The sequence below is a fragment of the Hyperolius riggenbachi genome, chromosome 2 (genome assembly GCF_040937935.1).
Source record: "Hyperolius riggenbachi isolate aHypRig1 chromosome 2, aHypRig1.pri, whole genome shotgun sequence".
Lineage (NCBI taxonomy): Eukaryota > Metazoa > Chordata > Amphibia > Anura > Hyperoliidae > Hyperolius > Hyperolius riggenbachi.
Window position 1 is genome coordinate 89,802,746 of NC_090647.1, and position 12,896 is coordinate 89,815,641.

Here is a 12,896-nt window from a genome sequence, read left to right on the forward strand (position 1 = left end):
GAAGGGGTGGGGTAATAATCTTTTGCAGGTGTTTCTCACATTGGCTGAGGACATAAGGGCTCATGCACAAAGCACTGTAATATTGCCGTGCACAGACAGCGTACAGCAAAAAACGTTACTTCTGGCAGCACTATACTGTGCATTACACTGTTAGCGCTACCCGTGCTACATAGTACAAGCTTTGCTATGGTAATGTGTTACCAGTAGGAACGCTCGCTACTGTGCCAAGGCTAATAGAATAGCACACACAGTACACACTGCCGGTAGTAATGGTAATCTTACCATGCAGTGCGCTATTAGTGCGACCCGCGATACTTGTGCACGGGCAGCGTAGAGCAGTAAAACGTTTACCATATTTTTCTCTTCATAAGACTGCTCCGGACCATAAGACACACCTAGGTTCAGAGGTAAAAAAAAACAGGGGAAAACATATATTAAACCCTGTGCGTCTATGGTGCAGGTATGTCTTTTGGTTGCTATAGGGACCTTGTATCAGTGAGCTAGTAGCTTGTGCTCTAAATAGCCGAGGCATAGGGCTTAACAGCATGCAGCGCTGTGGCACCTGGGAACATGGACGCTGTGGCACTAAATGTTGAGATATGACTTTAAGCAGTTTAAACAGGTAGAGGAAGGTTCCGCAGTTCCGATCTCACCCAAACACTTCCTACCTAGGTAAGTAGTGAGAAGGGAGGACACTTCCAGACATTGCAGCCCAACGCATCTGGCTCCCGGTACTCAGAGAACACAGGATGAAGACAAGTATCTGGCACAATGCTTCGGGGGGACACTGCACTAAAGTCCCCAATCCACTGCTCAGCTCCAGTGTGCGTTCAACTGTGTTCGGGGGAGAGTGAGAACAGGGACCTACTGCAGACTCCACGTGCTACGGATCTCACGAAAACACTTCTGCATATGTCATTAGGTATGCGGGCCGTTCACACCGATGTACAGCGGGGGAGAGCAAGAACATGGACTAACTGCAAACTGCTTAATTTTGGAAGCACGTGCAGTTTGCAGTTAGTCCATGTCCTCGCTTGCTGCGCCAGGGTTACCGAGAGGAGAATGATGCACTTATTGCTGTTGCTGTGGGGACTAGTAGGGGGACACTGGCACATAAGACACAGTGACTTTTTCACCCCACTTTTGTGGGAGAAAAAGTGCTTCTTATGGTCCGAAAAATACGGTACTTCTGACAGCACTATGTTGTGCGTTACACTGTTAGTGTGACCTGTGCTACCCGAGTAGCATGAGCTTTGCTACAGTAGTACGCCTTACTAACGAGCATTATTGTAGTAATGCTCGCTACCGTGGCAAAGCTAATAGCTTAACTCGTTGTACAGACTGCCGGTAGTAATGGTAATATAGCTGTATGCTGTCAGTTGCAATATTCCCTCTTTTTTGTGCATCAGCCTCATAGCTCCTTATGTTACAAAACTTTAACTTGCAGGACAGCATTTTATGAACATTCTCATTTACATTACAAATGTACTGTCCGTTCACTTTTTATTGTGTCAGTGTAATGGATTGCGGAGACTCTGACAGCGAGGCGGCTGGTTTCGCGTTCAGACCGGCGGTTTCTCCGCAGCAGCATGCGTCTGGTTTGTCTGAGCCTAGTAGTGCACACAGATGGAGAGCTACGCGCGCGCGCTAACAGGCAGGCCCTTTATGCCAATAGGAGAGGGATCAGCTGATCAGGACGATCAGCTGATCCAAGCGCAGTAGGCGATTGGCTGAATGGGACTGGGCGGCGCTGAGGAGCGCTCTGCTATACAGGATCTTCTCAAAAAATTAGCATATTGTGATAAAGTTCATTATTTTCTGTAATGTACTGATAAACATTAGACTTTCATATATTTTAGATTCAAATACACACAACTGAAGTAGTTCAAGCCTTTTATTGTTTTAATACTGATGATTTTGGCATACCACTCATGAAAACCCAAAATTCCTATCTCAAAAAATTAGCATATTTTATCCGACCAATAAAAGAAAAGTGTTTTTAAAACAAAAAAGCCAACCTTCCAATAATTATGTTCAGTTATGCACTCAATACTTGGTTGGGAATCCTTTTGCAGAAATGACTGCTTCAATGCGGCGTGGCATGGAGGCAATCAGCCTGTGGCACTGCTCAGGTGTTATGGAGGCCCAAGATGCTTCGATAGCGGCCTTAAGCTCATCCAGAGTGTTGGGTCTTGCGTCTCTCAACTTTCTCTTCACAATATCCCACAGATTCTCTATGGGGTTCAGGTCAGGAGAGTTGGTCGGGCCAATTGAGCAGAGTAATACCATGCTCAGTAAACCATTTACCTGTGGTTTTGGCACTGTGAGCAGGTGCCAGGTCATGCTGAAAAATGAAATCTTCATCTCCATAAAGCCACCCCGGTGGGGTGTCCAGGAGTTGCAGGGACTCCCTGTCCCTCAGAGGGACTTCTCTGCAATCCAGTTAGGGACTCTATCCCATAGGAGTCCTTTGACTGCAGTAGAGTCTGACTCCCAGCAGTTCAGGGAATCACTGGCTCTCTGGGTATCTCCAACCCAAACTAGGAGATACTTGTTATACGGTCTAGGGTCACCTGCTCCTCAGGTGATCCAGGCTCATATACTGTTGCACCAAACACTTACACGTCATCAGGTGTCCAGAGGTTAGTTATACTTGTATTATTGGTGATTCTGCAGATCATCAATAATCAGGTATATATCTGTATTCTTGGTGATACTGCAGATAACCAATAATCAGATTCTCTCTGTGTGCTGACACCCATCGTTACAGTCAGCTTCCTAACCAGTAGTTTGTTTTTTTTTGTTTTTTTTTGGCTTGCTCTCAAAAACACATTGTTCATATAGCTTTAAAGGTAGCGGCTTGGCAGGGATGGAAATGCCTTATATGTTGAACTAAAAATCAGCATGGAAAATAAATCAGTATTATAGAAGCAGAGTCGTCGAAGGATTTATGTATCAATTTCAAAACCTCCAACAAGGAGTGTACATTCACATTAATAGTGGCTTTCTCTATAGTGCTCCTCCATAAAGCCACAATTTATTTAAGCCCCCAGGCAACATCTGTTATTTTGAAAGAAGTGACCGACAAGCTCCTACAAATAATTTCTGCTTTATGCGCATTTTGCTCAGCTAAATGTGATCAACTGCGATAGGAAGTCGTGTAAGCTAGCATTTTAGTTTCAAAAGTTTTTATTGCAGAAAAGCAATTTTAAACAGGTAAAAGATTATCATCAATCCCCATGCAGGGGGCTTATGATGGAAAAGTGAGTTCAACAAGAAACAAATTAAAACATAATAAAATATATAACCGGTACCAATGTCTAGATACATAATTAGGTCAACATGGTAGGATGAAGTACTGTCAGCAGAGGTAAGGAAGAGCATGTGCCAAGCTATCTTAACGAAAATTAAGTGAAAAATATTAGATAGCGAGGACCCCTACTGTCCGCATAGTCGACCCAGGGGGACCATGTGTTAGTAAATTGTATCAATCGATCCTCTGTAATTGCGACCATTCTCTCTAGAATCATGGTTTTATGAACTTTATCAATTACGTGTTGTAAAGAGAGAAGTGAATCTTTCCATCGGGAGGCTAAATAAGTTTTTGCAGAATTCACAATATGCTGGATTAGCCTGTGGGCTGGATGTTTGACATTATTGGGTTTGTCACCCAAAAGGAAAACCGAAGGCGTGGAAGTAAAGGGAATTTGGAGGACTGTTGATATTAGACCAGCAATTTGCGACCAAAAATTCACAACCAGAGGACAAGACCACCACAAATGGGATAAAGATCCTTTTGCACCGCAGCCTCTATAACCTAGAGGGGAAGCTTGAGGAAATATGCTTGAAACCCGCTCAGGAGTCAGGTAGGCTCTATGAAGGAGCTTATCATTGGTTTCGAGCGTAGAGAAGTATAGGCTTCCTTTCATAAGAGTCTCAAAACAATGGGCCCATCTTTTTGGGGTTTGATGGAAATTTAATTCCGCTTCCCATTTCTCCAGGACGGGATTCATAGCATCATGGGCCCGAGTGTCTAATAGGCTGTACAGGTATGATATAATTCCACCTCCTAGAGGAGAAGAGTTGCAAAAGTTCTCACAAAAAGTAAAGGAGGAGTCTGAGGATAGCTGGCCTAAGGAGGACCAGAAGTAGTGGACTTGTTGAAGGTGGAATAATTGGTGAGGTCTACAGGAGAGGGTCTCGGATATCGGATAAAATGGCGGGAGGAATTAACTTCCCGAATCTCTGGAAATTATTTAATTTAGTGTATTGGGAAGAGGCTAGCCATGCAAGGTCAGTGCTTAGACCTGGGGGAAAATCAGGGTTACCGAATAGGCATGTGGACAAGGAAGGAGTAGCTTGTAGGCCCAGGATGTGTCTATATCTCTTCCAGATTTTGAGGGGGTGTAAGGGGAAGCCAGGAGGCGGCGAGTAGGGTGCAGTAACGAGGACCAGACCAATGCCTCCACTTTATGCGGAGGCAAAAGTGCTGATTCTAGAGAGACCCACAGTGGAGAGCTGGGGCCAGCTTGAGTAGGTGGGACATGGGCCAATTGTGCAGCGATGTAATAGTTATAGATATTAGGAACTGCCGGCCCTCCCGCGTATTTAGGAAGTTGCATCCTTTTGGAGGATATGCGGGGGGGGGGGGATGGTGTGCCCAAATACATTTTGAGATTTCCCTTTGAAGTGGGATGAGTGAATCTTTTGAGACCAGTATGGGGAGGACCCTAAAGTAGTACAAAATTTTAGGGAGTAGGGTCATGCGAACTGAGTCTAACCGCCCACTTAAAGATATCGGTAGCTTAGCCTATGTATTGAGTACGTTGAGGAGTGACGCCAAGAGGGGGATGCAATTTAACCGAAACATGTCTGATGGGTTTTTAGATAATTTGACTCCTAGATACTTCACAAATTTAGATTGAATATGGAACCCAAAATGAGAAGCTTGTTCTGCAGTAACTGAGCTAGAAATATTGCAGGGGAGGATTTCGGAATTTGTAATGTTTAGAGATAGCCCAGATAGTTTCTTAAAGGATGATAAAAGTTCCAACAATGAAGGTATCGATGTAATGGGGCTAGTTAAGGTCAGAGCTAGATCGTCGGCGAATAGTGAGACTTTATAGGTTCGCTGGCCTATTCGGTAACCCTGTATATCAGCTGCTTGCCTAATTTTAATAGCAAGGGGCTCCATACATAGAGCAAATAGGGCTGGGGACAGAGGGCAACCCTGCCTGGTACCTCTTTCAATTTTTATTGTGGAGTGACGTGTGGAGGGCAGTTTGGTGGAAGCAAATGGATTAGAATATAATGATTTAATTGCTTGAAGGAAAGAGCCTGATAAACCAAATCTTTGTAGGGCATAAAACATATAGCGCCATGACAGGGTATCGAAGGCCTTTTCGATATCGGGAAGGAGCACTGCTAGGGGGTGTTTAAGACGATGAGCATGGTGAATTATATTTAAGAGTTTTTGAATGTTGTCAGTGGCCTGGCGTTGAGGTATAAAACCTACTTGGTCTTTATGAATAAGTGATTGCATCATTTTATTGAGACGGGTTACTGTAAGCTAGCATTTTATTGTTAGATGGTATATGTTATGAATGAGACAAGCTTTGCCACTAGACTTGGACTTTGCTAAGATCTCTTTACTTAGCAGTAATGCAGGAGACCGATCATTATAGTTTAGTTATAAAAGTTTTATTTATATATATGTTATTGCCAGGACCCAAAATTTGACCATTTTGAATAGTGGTTGGCCATTATGGGAAATGGCCAGCTGATGCGTCCAATACATGAAATGTTGACTTTTTTCAGAACGCAACATGACTAAATGTGGCCAGCCAAGTCCCAAAGTGCCTTCCCTGGTACATCTTACCGCTGTCTGTGCCGTCCCTTCTGCAGATCTGTGGAACAGAGCAGTGACCTGGGTAAGTCCTGATGTCTCGAAGCTGCAGCTTACTGTTCCCCTGCTGTGCAGAGCTGCGGGCTGCACTTAAGTGCCCTACTGTGAATCCTGCAGAGCCCGAAGCTGCAGCTCGCTGTTTTCCTGCTGTGCACAGCTGCTTCAGCACACATGATGGACAAGACCACAGAGGCACAAATCATATGCCACATATATTAAGCGGGGAATACACAGGCATCAGTAAGAGGCAGCGGTGGAGGCATGGGCAGTGGGGAAGGCACTTGGCCAGCCGTATTAATTCATGTTGTGTTCTGGCCAGCCAAAGTCCAAAAACCGTTAGTTCTTCATGCATTGGCCACATCAGCCATCCATTCCCATATTGGCTGGCTAGGAACAGAAGTGGCCAGACTTCGGGTTCTGGCCATAACATATACAACCATCATTATTTATTATGCAGTAGGAGAACAGAGACGCCAGCAGAATAAAAGGGGATAACATTTTTAAAATTTGCTAGGAGGAAGTGGTGGACTTACCTCCATAAGGCAGACATGAAAGACTGTCTGAAAAGTAGCAATCACATTTATTATATAGTACCCCAAAAGTGCAACGCAGTGACTGACTGAGGCGCTACACCTGCTATTGCTGGAATTCTGTTTTGTCCCCCAGTTTATTGCCTGATGAAGCAGGCTCGGCCTGCAACACGCATTGCACTTTTGGGGTACTATATAATAAATGTGATTGCTACTTTTCAGACAGTCTTTCGTGTCTGCTTTATGGAGGTAAGTCCACCACTTCCTCCAAGCAAATTTTAAAAATTTTATCCACGTTTATTCTGCTGGCGCCTCTGTTCTCCTACTGCAAAATCGTGTCCACCCCTGGTGGAGGGGTGATCTACCCCTTTTTCTCATCTTCAGAGAGCGACTTCTTAGCCCTGAGTGAAGACAAGTCTAATCTCCTCAACTGCTTATACAGTGGTTGCCTGTGTGGTAACCCACGTTTGTGAGTATATTCTTCTCACTAATTTGCCTTACTTCGTTTATGTTTTAACATACTACACTATATTGGGCTCTCGGTTTCTCTACATTTTATCATTATTTATTACTTCATGTAGGGTAAGCAAATGGCTATTGAAACATGTGAGCAAAAACTAACAATACTGCTGGTGAATGAGGATACATTAAAAGTTAACTGTGTTAAGAGATAATATTCAAACAGCATAGAAAAACAAATTCTGGAAATGACGCATATACAGTAATCAGAAAGCTTTATCAGGCAATGAAAACCAAGGTCCTCAGTCCAGTGTTATCCAAAAAATCCATGGATTGGCTATTGCTAAAAGCCGCACTTTATTTTATATCATATCATTTATAATCCTTTTGGCATTGGATTAGGTGGGCTCATTCCATCACTATTTGAAGCCTGGCTGCTTTAGATATGTTGAGCCAGTCTATGAGCTGGGAATTTTCAGCCTGTAGGGTAATCAGCCAGTAGTATTCCCTGTGGATCTGGGGATATAGTCCAGTCCAAGGATGAGCTAATCAGTGTGGTCACGAGGCCCAGAAGCTCTTCACACTCAAACAGCACACCATATATGACATAATGAGCCTATTTGGTTTTAACATCTAAAATATACATTTGTTCTGCCCGGGAAGATTCTATAAAGACTTTCTGGGGTCTGATGAGTACGGTGCAGAACCTCAACACTCGTCTTTATATTAAAGAAGTAGCTTCTACCCTTAGATTTTGTGGTAAAGGACTTTTTTTCTATTGTAAAGGTAAAAATAAAATCCCTCTCCCATTAGGGAGGTAGATCGTAAATTTATCCTAGTGAGGCGCCGGGAGAGAACTAAATATAGGTAAGATATCAAACCACCGTCCGGGGGGTCTTAAAGAGAATCTGTACACTAAAATTCTTACAATAAAAAGCATACCATTCTATTCATTATGTTCTCCTGGGCCCCTCTGTGCTGTTTCTGCCACTCCCTGCTGCAATCCTGGCTTGTAATTGCCATTTGTATGCAGTGTTTACAAACAAGACATATCAAGTGATATGCTGAGAGTAGCTCAGTGTGTGAGTCATACAGAGTGTGCAGGGGGCCTGGAGAGGGTGTGTATAGCTTCAATCCAATCACAAGCCGCACAGCACATTCCAGCCTGACTGCCTCAGTCCGACAGACCCGACAGAGGAGAGAAGATTAGGTCATGTAACAGAGATAATACAGCCACTGTGCAACTAGAAAAGGCTGCAGTTAGACAGAGCACATTAGAACAGGTATAGGAACTTATAGGATATAAGAAATAAGGATGAAAATTTTGTTACAGAGTCTCTTTAAGTTATACCAATTCTCAAAATATATCTGCGAGATGGATGTCACGTGGGAAAAACACAGATGCAGGGAACCGGCATTTAGTTCTAAATTGGTCCCAGTCAGGGATTTTGCCATTGACTAGGAAATGTCTAATCTAAATAAAACCATGGGATTTCCACCATAAAATGTAGTTCAAATAGCACATTCTTTTGTTGAAGCCAAATTTTTATAAATATCTATTTTAAAGCACCTTAGAATATACAATGTTGATGATTCTAAAAGTATCTCCACTTTGGAAAACGTGTTTACAAAGGACCACCACACATCCACTCAATGGAGTACAAGAAGAAAATGAACCAATGGGACCCTCATGGGGTGACTAAACTTAAACTTGGTGAATATCTAATGTTATGAAATAGATCATTCATGACAGAAAACCATACAAGTGTTAATTCATTACATATACAACGTACTGTAGATATTTAAAACAAGTGTTACGGTAATTATTGTATCCATAAAACCAATCAAATACATTAGTCACAGGAATAGAGAGCAACCCTTATAAGAAGTCCAGACATATGTCTCTGGAACTTGTAAAAGGAAATATGATTTTTTTGGGGGGTAGATGCTTAGAATTTGAAATATTGAATCATTCATACTGGACATGTTTAATGAACCAATGTTCACTTCTTCAGGAGAAATTAAATGCCCCAAACATAGTTGGTTTGAGCACATTTAAAATGCAAAATGCACACCAATAAAAATGTGGTACAGAATGTATGTTCCTAGAAAACCAGGGCAAATGAACCCAGATCAAGGATATAGGAATTAAAGATTGCCATGTCGTATAAGACACTTTTCCGTACTACAACTCTGCGGGGATTCTAGCGCACAAAAGGAGCGGAGACACAGAAGATAGAGCGGGCACACGGTGGGAGAAGAGCCTGCATTGCACAGGAGACAGATGCCTACAATCCCAGGCAGCCACGCGGTATGCAATCCAACTGCCTGAACCATTTATACACTTGAGCCAGGGGGAACTGAGACACTGGGGAGAGAGCGGCAACTCACTTGGCACAGGGAAGAAGGGGACACAGGAGGGCACATAAGGGACACAGGAGGACACTATATGGGGGAGAACTTGTACAAGCTGCTCCTGGAATATGGACGCACCAGGTTTAGTGTGTGTGTATGTATATATGTATATATATATATATATATATATATATATATATATATATATATATATATATATATATATATATATATATATATATATATGTGTGTGTGTATATATGTATATACAGTGGCTTGCAAAAGTATTCGGCCCCCTTGAAGTTTTCCACTTTTTGTCACATAACTGCCACAAACATGAATCAATTTTATTGGAATTCGACATGAAAGACCAATACAAAGTGGTGTACACGTGAGAAGTGGAATGAAAATCATACATGATTCCAAACCTTTTTTACAAATCAATAACTGCAAAGTAGGGTGTGCGTAATTATTCAGCCCCCTTTGGTCTGAGTGCAGTCAGTTGCCCATAATAATAAAAAATTCCCATCCAGGACTCGACTCACAAACGGATGTGATATTAATCACTGGTATTTATTCCATTGTTGCAGAAATATGTACAGTATAACAAAACAGCACGACGTTTCGGGCATAGGCCCTTTATCAAGTGCTCAAACTTCTGATAGGAACAATGCAACATATATAGACAAACTTAACACACCACACCCAGGCCCATTGTGTCTGCCGTGGATTCGTTATTGGAACCTTTGGGTGTTCTGATAGACACTTGGTTACAGCCTATTGTAAAATCTGATGAAAGGTGTCTAAAGGATACGACTCATTTTCTCAACACGTTAAGCCAAATTAATGCCAGAGACATTAGTTTGTTAGTGTCTATGGATGTGATCAATTTGTATAATAACATCATACAAAGTGAGGCATTAGTATCGGTCTAGGAGCAACTGAAAAAACGATAGTAGGATCAATAATGAGTTGCTGTCATTCATTATGACTTTGTTGGAATTCAGTTTGTCTCATGCTTACTTTAGATTTGGTGATGATTTTTATCTGCAGGTCCTCGGGGTACCAATGGGGGCGCCGTATGCCCCTACTTATGATTGTGGACTTGGAAATTGAGAGGTGTGATGGACCCCTCATCCCAGTAGGACTCCCCGAGATCTGCATGGTAATGTCCTGAGGCTGGTGAACTACTCTGCATTGCTGTCAGTTGCCCATAGACATTGCCTGATGAGTGCTAATGACTAAATAGAGTGCATCTGTGTGTAATCTAATGTCAGTGTAAATACAGCTGCTCTGTGACGGCCTCAGAGGTTGTCTAAGAGAATATTGGGAGCAACAACACCATAAAGTCCAAAGAACACACCAGACAGGTCAGGGATAAAGTTATTGAGAAATTTAAAGCAAGCTTAGGCTACAAAAAGATTTCCAAAGCCTTGAACATCCTACGGAGCACTGTTCAAGCGATCATTCAGAAATGGAAGGAGTATGGCGCAACTGTAAATCTACCAAGACAAGGCTGTCCACCTAAACTCACAGGCCGAACAAGGAGAGCGCGATCAGAAATGCAGTCAAGAGGCCCATGGTGACTCTGGACGAGCTGCAGAGATCTACAGCTCAGGTGGGGGAATCTGTCCATAGGACAACTATTAGTCGTGCACTGCACTAAGTTGGCCTTTATGGAAGAGTGGCAAGAAGCAAGCCATTGTTAACCGAAAAACATAAGCAATCCCGTTTGCCACAAGCCATGTGGGGACACAGCAAACATGTGGAAGAAGGTGCTCTGGTCAGATGAGACCAAAATGGAACTTTTGGGCCAAAATGCTATGTGTGGCAGAAAAATAACACTGCACATCACTCAGAATGCACGATCTCCACTGTCAAATATGGTGGTGGCAGCATCATGCTCTGGGGGTGCTTCTCTTCAGCAGGGACAGGGAAGCAGGTCAGCGTTGATGGTAAGATGGATGGAGCCAAATACAGGGCAATCTTGGAAGAAAACCTCTTGGAGTCTGCAAAAGACTTGAGACTGGGGCGGAGGTTCACCTTCCAGCAGGACAATAACCCTAAACATAAAGCCAGGGCAACAATGGAATGGTTTAAAACAAAACATATTCATGTGTTAGAATGGCCCAGTCAAAGTCCAGATCTAAATCCAATCGAGAATTTGTGGCAAGATCTGAAAACTGCTGTTCACACATGCTGTCCATCTAATCTGACTGAGCTGGAGTACTTTTGCAAAGAAGAGTGGGCAAATATTTCAGTATCTAGATGTGCAAAGCTGGTAGAGACATACCCTAAAAGACTGACAGCTGTAATTGCAGCAAAAGGTGGTTCTACAAAGTGTTGACTCGGGGGCTGAATAATTACGCACACCCCACTTTGCAGTTATTCAATTGTAAAAAATGTTTGGAATCATGTATGATTTTCGTTCCACTACTCGCGTGTACACCACTTTGTATTGGTCTTTCACGTGGAATTCCAATAAAATTGATTGTTTGTGGCAGTAATGTGACAAAATGTAGAAAACTCCACGGGGGCCGAATACTTTTGCAAGCCACTATATATATATATATATATATATGTATATGTACCAATAAGTGGGTCAACACAGAAGCATAATGGTTAGCACGTTTGCCTTGTAGCACTACAATCATGGGATGAATTCCTGTACGTGCATGCAGTTTGCATATACTTGTGTTTGTCTAGGATGTTGTCAGGGCTTTAATTTTCCTCCCAAAAAACCCCCCAAAATATACTCAAAGATTAAGGCCGGTTTCACATTAAAAACGTGCAGGAGAACGGCTCCTGCACGCCTTGCAGCGTGTCGTCGGGAATCTGCGGTGCGACGCTGAGTAGCAGCGGTAGTAGTTAATTAACCCGAAGGGGAAACGCCGATTCCCGACGATAAAATGCGCCAGGATGCGTCGTACCGCAATGCATCAAAACGCAGCGTGCGGTGTGAAAGGTAAAATGAGTCTATGGACTTTCCTTTTACCTTGGTTAGCGCAAAGTATAGACTTTGCGTTAAAACGCCGAAAAAGGGCTCTGGTGTGAAAGAGCCCTAATTGGTTTGGGCCAGTGGGGGATTCTCTTTGTTTTCAACAGCATTTCCTGAACAGCAGTTGCAAAGTCTAACTGACAAAATAGTGTGCAAGTGAATAGGGAGGCTGGCTGGTGTCTTACTATTTTGGCAGTTAAACTGCTGTTCAGGAAATGCTGTTGAGAACAATAAAACCCTGAGAATCCCCTATGAGGAGATGGACTGGTACAAGACCTGTCGGTTCTGACAGATTTTTACTGCCTACTATTTTCGCGATAGTGACCTTTTAAGTAAATTGTCCTTGCATTCTGGGTATCCTGTGAACACGTGTGTCGCTGTTTGTTTGTATATATCACTGCGCAGAGGATTCCACTTAATTGGTTGTGTGACTTTGGAAAATTGATGCCGGTAATAACAGTAATCGTATAAAAAAATATATAATTTTAATCTGTTCCTGCAGCTCTCTTTACTTTGGCCAGAAACAGCCTTTTTTGTTTGATCAGTGTCAATTAACAATTTAATTCTTCTGTGAATTAAATGTTATAGAAAATTAAAACATTTTAGCTTCAAAGAAAGCGAATACAATTTTCTAGGCACTGCCTATTGA

The 12,896-nt window shown here is 42.7% G+C and overlaps 1 protein-coding gene across 2 annotated transcripts in view; it reads left to right on the forward strand.

Moving 5' to 3' along the window:
• Nucleotides 1–12,896, forward strand: part of B3GLCT (beta 3-glucosyltransferase) — a 632,866-nt gene that overhangs the window by 482,198 nt on the left and 137,772 nt on the right. The window lies entirely within an intron of this gene.